Source organism: Cottoperca gobio, chromosome 16 (genome assembly GCF_900634415.1).
Source record: "Cottoperca gobio chromosome 16, fCotGob3.1, whole genome shotgun sequence".
NCBI classification, from domain to species: domain Eukaryota; kingdom Metazoa; phylum Chordata; class Actinopteri; order Perciformes; family Bovichtidae; genus Cottoperca; species Cottoperca gobio.
Genome location: NC_041370.1, coordinates 21915335 through 21925871, shown reverse-complemented (window position 1 = coordinate 21925871; position 10537 = coordinate 21915335). Strand labels below are relative to the sequence as shown.

General features: G+C 39.2%; 1 pseudogene; it reads left to right on the top strand.

Moving 5' to 3' along the window:
* Nucleotides 1-480: 480 nt before the first annotated feature.
* Nucleotides 481-10188, top strand: LOC115021081 (xylose isomerase-like; annotated as a pseudogene).
* Nucleotides 10189-10537: the final 349 nt, after the last annotated feature.

Below are 10537 nucleotides of genomic sequence, written 5' to 3'. Positions count from 1 at the left end.
CTGAAAACTGGATTTTCCATATGACAATCTGAAATATGACTATTTAGTTTACAAATACTTTGACTCAATATCTGTTTTTATTGAATTGAATCTGTTATATTAATTATTTCATACCTTTTAAGTATACATACTCAGTATATATAAATATAAGTAAGTCTAATTAAATCATTATCTAAAATATGTTTTAGTCAGGAACACTCCCATACATTTAACCATTCATTGCAACACATGTAAATACAGTCTTCACTTAGGAGTGCAATGCAGAAAACCCCCCATGAGTATAAAAGAATGGGCCCAAAGCAAGACAGTGAATACCGTTTTAACCTTTGAGCCATGCTTATACTCTCAACTGGAAAGGTGGAGGCTGGGCTGGTGGAGGCAAAGCTCTGCCAGCAGCAGCAGCTGTGTGTGTGTCAGCATTAGTGTCGCAGGGATAAGTGAGGAGGGAGTCATATTTAAATTGGAGGCCTTATTGCGAGAATGGCTGTGATTGGTGTGACTGTTTGGAAACAATGATTCAATCAACCGGCTGTCAGCTGATTACAGCTGGGACGTTTGACTTCTGTGTCCTGCATGAACTAACGCAATATATGTTATACACATATCTGTTTTGTACATACATTGACATATACAGTATCGTATACAGTATAGACCAGACCTGGGCATTGTACGGCCCGCGGGCGACATCCGGCCCTTTGGCCGGCCCTATCAGGCCCGCGTGAAGACAATCGTAAATTCTAACATATGAAAAAGTATATATATATATATATATATATATATATATATATTAACAGCACTCTTTTAAAAATAAAAGCAACACCATTGTATTGCGTGCATGGTGTAAATAACTTTCTAACTGTGTTGCTATTATTTTGAAAAGGGTGCTATTTTTCTTTATTTACGTATGCGCGCCGCGCACGTGAACAGCTACAAGTAATGCTAGCCCTCAAAATGTCCGCTCACGCCAAAATAAGAAAGATTGATACAGAATGCCGCGTTTTCAAGAAGACATGGACTGCTAAGTATGTATTTACAGAAGTCAAAGGTAAAGCCGTGTGCTTAGTTTGTGGTGCGCAGGTCGCTGTGTTCAAGGATTACAATTTGAGTCACCGTTCAAGAACTTGTCTGATGAAGAGCGGGAAAAGGAGTCGGGTGCTTTGAAAACCAACAATGTTGTTGATGTTGTAACTAAAATAGTTGACTTCATCAGGGCAAGAGCTTGTTTGATGTCAAGCACTGTGACAGACAGTTTGTTGTACTTTTGGAGGAAAATGAGACTGTCAGTGGCTCAGTGTGGGACCTGAGAGAAGAGAGTCAAGACTTCTGTGTGAAGAAAGGAAAAGACGTCCCACAGCTTTCAGATGCAGACTGGATGGCAGACCTTGGTTTTGCTGTAGATGTGACTGCACTAATTAATTAACAAAATGTCAAACTGCAATGGAAGGGCCTTTTTGTGCATGAAATGTACAGCGCAGTGAAGGCTTTCATGAGGAAGTTGCAGCTTCTCTCAAGCCAAATGGAGGACAACATTCTCACCCACTTGCCAACACTGAAGGAAGCCACACCATCAGCTGATCACCTCCACAGGAACTCATCCATGTTAGAAGCACTGCATGGTGAGTTTTGGAGGCAATTTCAAGACTTTAAAACAGTTGAGAATGAAATGCACATGATTTCCCCCCATTTACATGCAATGTAATTACATGCATGCGATGCACCCAGTGATGTTCAGCTCATTGACCTGCAGTCTGACACACTTCTGTCAGAGCACTTTAGGTCAGTCTCACTGCCTGAGTTTTACTCTTCCCTGAAAGAGGAGAACTTTCCACACATGAGGAGACATGCTCAGAAGATTATAATCCTCTTTGGATCTACCTACATGTGTGAACAGACATTCTCAGTGATGAAGTTCAACAAATCCAGATACAGATCCTGATCACTGATGATCACCTGTCAGCTGTCCTGCGCATATCCACCTCAGACATTCAACCAGATCTCAGTGCACTTGTTCAAGCTCAAGACAAACTGGATGTTTCTCACTGAACAAGTAAAGTGAACTGAATAACATCAAAAGCACTTATTGCTTTTTGTATAAAGTTGATTCATTGCTTATCTTTACATACTGTAAAACACCTTTTCAGTATTGGTTTGTGAAGATTAACATGTTAAAAATAAAATACTGATTTAATTATTGTTTTTACTGTTTATTACTTCTCTAGGAGTATTTTCCTATTTGACCCACTCCACAATTTCATATATTTATTGGAAGAGAATATCCTTATTCTTTTGATTAGCTAATCTAGCTAAAAAAAAATAAAAAAATAAAAAAATATATATATATATATGTATATGTACTGCTTTTTACAATGGGAGAAAATTAATATTGAGCAGAATTAAGTTAAATTTATTGTTGATTCGGCCCTCCAACACAGCTCGGGTTTCTTATGTGGCCCCTTGTAAAAATTAATTGCCCCCCCCTGGTATAGACAGTATACTGTAGCATACATGTATTTGCCATATGGCCACATACCAGGCTCAGAGTCGGGTTTAAAAAGGGATTTAGTGACACCGTGTGTTTAAGCAGGGATCTGCACTCTTTGTTTTGGAGGAAGGACGTGGACAGAGTTGCAGTGAGCTTGCAGGAACCATAAAAGTTGTTGTGATCCAGACATGGCAGAGCAGGAGGAATTAGGTAAAGAAGGTAAATCCGATTATTTCAAATGTTGTTTACAATGTCTGCTGTGTGTGTGTGTGTGTTTTGTGGACATAAAGTGTTCGGAATGTTGCACTGCAGGCAGTGACCCGGGAACAACAAGGGCCTTGTTATGCAAAGTACTGTCCAAATTGTTTATAGTTCATCCAAACACATGTCTGTCTGTGTAGCAGAAGACACTGGAACTGCGTGTCTGTGACGGTGCAGGAGGCTGCATGCAGTCGATGAAGTGCATATACGTTTTGTACTTCTGTATTTTAAATAGTTGTCCTACAGTCCTGAATGTGTTTTTGATGCATACTACATTGTGATATCCTGGCTCTCATATAGATCATATATCATCAATGCACGTGTTCAACATGTCATATGACTACAGGAGATCTATATATGTTTGTTTCATTGAATATTGCACCAACATTTATGATGCACACAGGCATTTCCAAGATCCCATGCTTACCCAGTGCTGAACCTGGAGATGTCATGTGCTTCAAACACTACAAGGCAGAGGAGGTAAGTTTGGGACAAACACACAAACACACACTCACACTCAGAACACATATGTTCATTATGATGCATACTGCATACCTGACATTTGTAAAGTCTTGTGTTTGAATACAGAGTTAGTGTTAAGTGTGCAGTGTTGGGGAGTGGTGAACTACATGTAGTTTGCAGTTCAACTACATTCTTATTAGCTTAGTGAAACAAGTAGTTACATTACTTTTTTTTTTTTACCATTTTCTGTTTAGTTAACTACTGAAAATACAAACCAATTTGGACCATGATAGGAGAGTAATGATTTTCTGTTTAAATGTAACTATTGCTTCTCTATTGTAATTGAACCTCCTGTGACCAGCACCCCCCCCCCCCCCCCCCCCCCTTTTTATATCAATGTGTTGGTCGGGCAAACCAGTGTTCAGGTTGTTCATACTGTGTAAAAAGCTTCGAGTTGTTTTAGTTGTTAAGATTGAACATATTTTATTTTTCTTGGCCTATGACAAGTGGGTGCTTTGTAAAATGCCTTGCTGTCATGTCATGACTTGTCTACTATAGTTTGTTATAATTTCGTATCACTTGTACATTATTAATATTTGTATTATTTACAAAGTAGTCTGAATAATCTTTTCGAAGCTTTAGTAAACCAAACTAGATTTCTCTGGCAGTTTTAGCTCAACTGCAAAGCAGTGCTTTGAAAGTAGCTTCCCCAACACTGTATGTGAGGCTGCTGGTCAGAGATCAGTGTTTGTCTGTGCAGGAGCTGATGGGGAGGAAGATGGAGGACTGTCTGAGGTTCTCAGTCTGCTACTGGCACTCCTTCTACGGCACTGGTACTGTAACAACTGGCCCAACAGTCATATTGGCCCCGGCGAATAAATATATTGCGACGATATTGTAAAGTTGAACATTGTTGCTTTCATGAAATATTTACACTATATGTTTTTTTCTAAATAATGTAAGGTGGAAGTAATGATTAAGTGTTGTATCAAGATATTGATATAATATCTATATATTGCCCAGCCCTACACTCATCAATATTTACCAAACAGTCTATGGAGGCTTGAAGTGACTAAAATGAGCTTCAAGCGTTACCTAACGAATAGGCACTTGTAAACACATGAACTCGGTCATTCTATTGTCTTCAGTGTTATAATACTTTTTACTTTTCTTTTTTTTTTTTATCCTACACAAAAATACATTTTTAATTGAGCCAACAGATATCGTATTTTTATTTTATTTTTAGGAGCTGATCCTTTTGGGTCTCCGACGCTCCACCGGCCCTGGAATGAAGGAACTCCTCAACTTTACAATGAACGTCCCAATTACATTCAGTTACATATGTTATACTGTGTGTTTCCTCTGTGACCTCTGCTGCTTTTCACAGGTGAAATTCTACACATTTCATGACAGGTAATTGAGCATTTCATTATTTTTTGATAGGTTTGAACTCATCTTTAAAAATAAAAATTCAAATGATATATATTATCTTGTTTTACATACTGGAACTACCTGTACTTAGGTGAATACTGGTTTAAATAGATTATTAGATTATCTATCTAGTACCAGCAGGTTGCTCTGTGGTGTTGAGCTTTTAAACCCTTTTTTGTCTACCTCTCGTGCAAATTGCTGCAATACATTATTTAATCGTATTTAAAAGCATTGAAATCTAACAAGGACAAGTATTTGATGCTTATTGTGTATTACAGTAGTCTAAACAATGTCCATCCTCTGCTTTCTACAGGGATATGGCTCCTGAGGGCTCCACCCTGGAGGAGTCCAACAGGAATCTGGATGAAATAACAGACCTGGCTCTCCAGCTGCAGAGCCAGACTGGAATCAAGGTGCTGTGGGTCACCTGCAACCTCTTTGCACACCCAAGGTCAGTGTTTTATTCCGACAACCTGAGGTTTCGCAGGGCAAGAGGCCCTCGCTCATTTAGTCTGTAAACTCAGAAGCACAAGTTTAAAGTAACAATATACACATTTTATTCATGAATGGTACCGCCACCAACCCTGACTGTTATGTTCTGGCCTACACTGGCGCTCAGGTTAAGAAGGGGCTTGATACTGCCAAGAAGCTGGGTGCAGAACATTTTGGTATGAGTGACTTGATGGTGTCTCTGTCTAAATATCAATATGCTCCTTCAATGCAACAATGTTGCTACATTATTGTATATTTGTCTCCTGAGTTCTTTGGGGAGGAAGGGAAGGGTTCCTTTCTGTCCACAATACTGATGTTGCTGCTGATGAAGCACATGTCCAACTTCTTCAAAATGGCTGTCAGTAAGTGTGCACATGAATATGGGATTAATTCCAAATCAGGATGATGTCACCCTTTCACTTTCATGTCTGTATATTTGCCACCAGAATACAAAGAGAAGATTGGGTTAAAGTGTCAGTTTCTTATTGAACCCAAGCCTAAGGAGCCCTGCAAACACCAGTATGACTATGGTAAGATTTGCCAAAATAACTATGCTTTGAAATCTTACAGTCTTCAAGGAGTACTTCACCAATAAAAATGACCATTTGTATATCAAGTACTCTCCCCATGTTACCTGGAATTCTTGAACAAAACTTTGTTTTCTCTCTTGCCTCCACTGTCAACGAAGAATCAAAAAAGGGAGAAAAGTCTTGATGGGGGACGTGTTTAACAGCAAAACTCCATCAAAACATCCGTTTACAAACTCTCACACAACTCGTGCAGTACAATCCAAGTCTCAGTTATCCAGTCGTATGCTCACTACTTCCCAAACACATGCTTTTTCGCTAAAACGCAACTACCGGTAGTTTAAACACTTCGGACTTATCCAGACTCGCACAGACATGTAACGCGTCTGCACAAGCTTGAGACTGCTTATGCAGAAGTTTATTCAATATTAAGGTTTTAGTAAAAATGCTTTTATAGTCTGGTCTTTGAAGAGTAAAATTAGGTGCTACCCGGAAAGAAATGGTATAAAGCTGCAAATATCCCCTTTGGGGAATCCTTTTAATATGTAGTTTTTTATTTTTCGGCATTAATACGTTAGTGTGGGGCATAACATTTTTTCATCAATATAAGCATACTTTTAATTAAATATTTTCTGTCTCTGAGCGGATCTAAATTACTTTGCTACTCAATGTGAGCGTCGTCGAAGCATCTATTAAAAGAAGTGATCAAGTTCGATCTTTAGATCATCTGAATCCAGGGTGAAAAACAGAAAGTTCATATCTTATCTTATCTTATCGCCTGATAGCTATTGTACAGAGAGAGGAAGACATGGCTCCATACTTTCTATACTTTGGCTATGAGCTTACAACAATGCCAACTTCACTATTCAAGGACAATTTAATGCGTGCAACTGTAAAGGCACAACTAGCAAAATCCCTAGGAAATGGTGTGCAACCGTGTGCGGAAAAGGTGCAAGCTATGCATGTTCTTGATGGCGGGGCCTTTATTCGTAGAGTGAAATGGCAGAAGAAGGTGACATACAAAGACATAATGATGATAACTATGTGCGTGCAAGGTATGGCGACTGTTGCATCGTGTTTGATGGCTACGAACAGGGTCCGTCAATCAAAGATCACGAGCACCAGCGAAGAGTTGGAAAAACATGTGCAGATATTCAGCTTAGTGAATCTACAAAGGCTCACGATCACCAGCAAACCTTTCTCTCGAATGAAAAGAACAAAAGTCAGTTCATCGCGTTGCTGAGTCGATGCTTGGAAGCTGATGGTCAGATTGTGCACAACAGTACTGGAGATGCTGACACAATGATAGTGGAATGTGCCCTTCAATTTGCAAGACAAGGAAGGGAAGTAAGTGTAGTAGCAGATGACACGGATGTACTTGTCCTCTTGATGTACCACTGGAACCAGAACATGGCTGATATATACTTCCATTCAGAGGCAAAGCGATCAAAGAATGGTTTGAAGGTGTTGAAAATTCAAGACCTTGTTAACAAAACTGGCAAAGTAGTTACATCCCATCTCCTGTTCATCCATGCATAGAGTGGTTGCGACACCACCTCTGCAACATATGGGCATGGCAAAACCAGTCTTTTGAAGAAGATAAAACAATCAGAAGAATTGCAGCAGATATCCTTCTTGATGACCAATCCTGAGGCGACAGTGGAACAGATTGGCAAAGCTGGTATCCGGTTATATGTTATCTTATATGGAGGCAGAGCAGATGATTCTTTGAACAGTCTAAGGTACGCTAAATACATGGAGATGGTGTCGACAAGCAAAACACCAATTGATCCACAGAAGCTTCCACCTACAGAAAGAGCAGCATATGTTCACAGTTTGCGGGTTCATTTGCAAGTCATACTTTGGTTGAAGCTCACAAGCAATGACCTAGATCCGATGCAATGGGGTTGGAAACTTGCTGATACCATACTAACACCAGTCCTGACAGACTTGGATGCAGCACCAGAGAGCTTACTGAAGTTTGTCAGATGTAAATGCGAATGTTCATAGTAAAGTAACAATTTTCAGCAACTTAGACTTTGCATTTTCTACAATGAAGGTGAATAAACCGTCTAAAGTCGCCATAAAATCCTTACTTTTTTACCTTTTCCATACAAAAACATGCAGAAATATTCAAACACTCATAAAACATTTTCCCCTAAGGGGATTTTTGCGGATTTTGGATATGTTGTTCCATGGCACATTTGGCTTATGTGGTGTAAAAATCATCTTTATACCATTTTTTTCCTGGTCAAAATGCCCAAAGACCAGAATATTAGGAAATAGTGAGTATATGAGACCTGGATTATACAGCACGAGTTGTGTGAGAGTTTGTGAACGGATGTTTTTATATAGTTTTGCTGTTGTTAAAGCCCCCATTTACTCCAATTTTGGATTTTTCGTATCTTGCAGAAGCATGTGAGAAAAACAAAAGTTTTCTTCACAAGCTCAAGGGTCCTTTCATGGGTGGAGTATTCCAATGATGATACGTTTTATATGTCACTTGTTTCTTTAGATGCTATGAGTGTCATTGGATTCCTGAAGCATTATGATCTGGAGAGTCACTTTAAGTTGAACATCGAGCCCAACCACACCACCCTGGCAGGACAGTCATACGAACATGATGTTGTCATGGCCTCTGCGTGAGACATTTTACTGAACCCTGTTGCAAAAATGTAATGTTTTGGGCTGAGACAGTTTTACATTCTGTATCATCTTTGCCTGCTGGTGGACAGGTTTGGCATGCTGGGTTCAGTTGACTCCAACACTGGCTCTCCTGACCTGGGGTGGGACACAGACCAGTTCCCCATGGACATCAGAAACACCACCTTGGTCATGAAGGTAAACTTATTTCTTTAATTTGTAACAGGAGTTTATTGCCAATGATGTTTGTGAAGGTGACATTGTCCAAACATTCTTGAATAAGGACTAAATCATTAGCTAACATTGGTATTAACTTAGTAAAGGTTGATGAGACCTTGCAACGTTAGTTTTCTTTTGGAGTTGTGTTTCTGTCTACATTCCAAATGTTAAGTTTTCAGACTGGATCAAGTGAAGGTTCCTTTCCATAATGTTGTCAGACACTTAAAATAACAATGTGAGGCTTCAAAGCTCTGTAGAGCTGAGGGGAACTGCAGCATCTGTGAATATGTTGGTGTGTTCATCACTAGGAGGGAACCATATAGTGATTTAATCCATTTTTAATATAAAAATATTGATTAGTGCAGCTTTAATGTTCATATAAATTTTGCAAACTCGGTAGTATAGGTCAGAATCGACAGGGATGCAGGAAGATAGTTATTCTTTAGTATCTAATCTTCTCCAGACCATCATTGAACAAGGCGGTCTGCAGCCAGGAGGCCTGAACTTTGATGCTAAGGTGCGCAGGGAGTCCACAGACCTGGAGGACTTGTTCATCGCTCACATTGGAGCCATGGACACCTTTGCAAGAGGACTCCGAAATGCTGTTCGTATTATCGAGGACGGGCTCATCGCTGGTATGGTGAGGGTAAGTGTGCAGCTAACGGAAAACCACTGTTGCATAGACTTTAATTTTCAGGTACAGTATTATAAGGAAACATCCTACATTATGTTTAATCTCTGAGGTTATGTGTGATTCAAACAGGAGCGATACTCAAGCTTCAGCCATGGCATTGGACAGAAAGTGGAGGATGCTTCTGCCTCCTTGGAGGAAATGGAGGTAAGACTATTAGAGACGTGTTTATTAAGCTACCAATACTGTTGCACAACCATCTCTATTGTCTTAAAGACTAACACTTATGTCTGCTTCTCTTTATATGTCTGTCTTGTAATTACTGTTGGTTTATTAACATAGTATGAGTGATCTTGAGTCTGAATGTAATTCAGAAGGATGAGAAAGGATTGCTACTAATATATGGAAAAGATACAGTTCTAACAAACTGGCTAATATTTGGCTCCATGTGTTTTGTTTCACATTTCAATCTGCTTAAAACTAACCAGTAATATTTGTGAACAGTGGGATATTTGTATCGCAGACATTTCTGTGTGTTTTCTCAAAAGGTTTTCAGTGTGTTTATTGCCAGTGTTATAAACATCTTAGAAATATACAGTAAGGGAGAGATGATGGTCTCAGATATATAAGGTCATGTGTTTTGTTTTCTCAGGCCTTCATCAAGTAGAATGGTGAGCCAAAAGTAACATCAGCAAGAAAAATATGAATCCATCTTTAATCAGTACATATAATAGAAGCATCACTCTCCTGTGTCTGCATATGACATGATAACCTTTGGCCTTAAACGAAGTGTTAGAAAGGTAGAGCACTTTATTAATCTCACTGTTTAAAAAAAGAAATAGAAATACAGATGCTGAACACTGTAGAGAGCAGAAATGTTAAAGTATCCTTGTCTCACTAACTGACAGACTTATTCAATATCAACATTTTGGGGATCTGTATGTAGTTGTGGTGCTATTGACACATAATGTGACATTTCATACACTGAGGCTACATTCATAATAGCTGATGACTTCTGATGTTCAATATGTAATAAAACACATTTCAAAATGCAGTCGATGTGTGATCATGTTTATCTTGGAGCACGGATGGTTCAAAATGACACGTTTCGCGTCATATATATATATATATATATATACAGTATATATATATTGTTACCTTCTAATTCATCACCAGGACTTGGCATGTAGTTTACATTAGGAAGTTTGCATCATGAGCCAGATCTCTGAAAAGCAGCAGAGATTCATTGAAGCTGATGGGCTCCCTACCTGGTGGACTATGCTGTAGAAGCACATCACTCTTTGGTTCAGAGTGCACAGTCTGTTCATGTTCAGTGGATTTCTTTGAGCCACTCTCAAATGGCTGTGGTTGTGAGGCGTTGAAATAGCT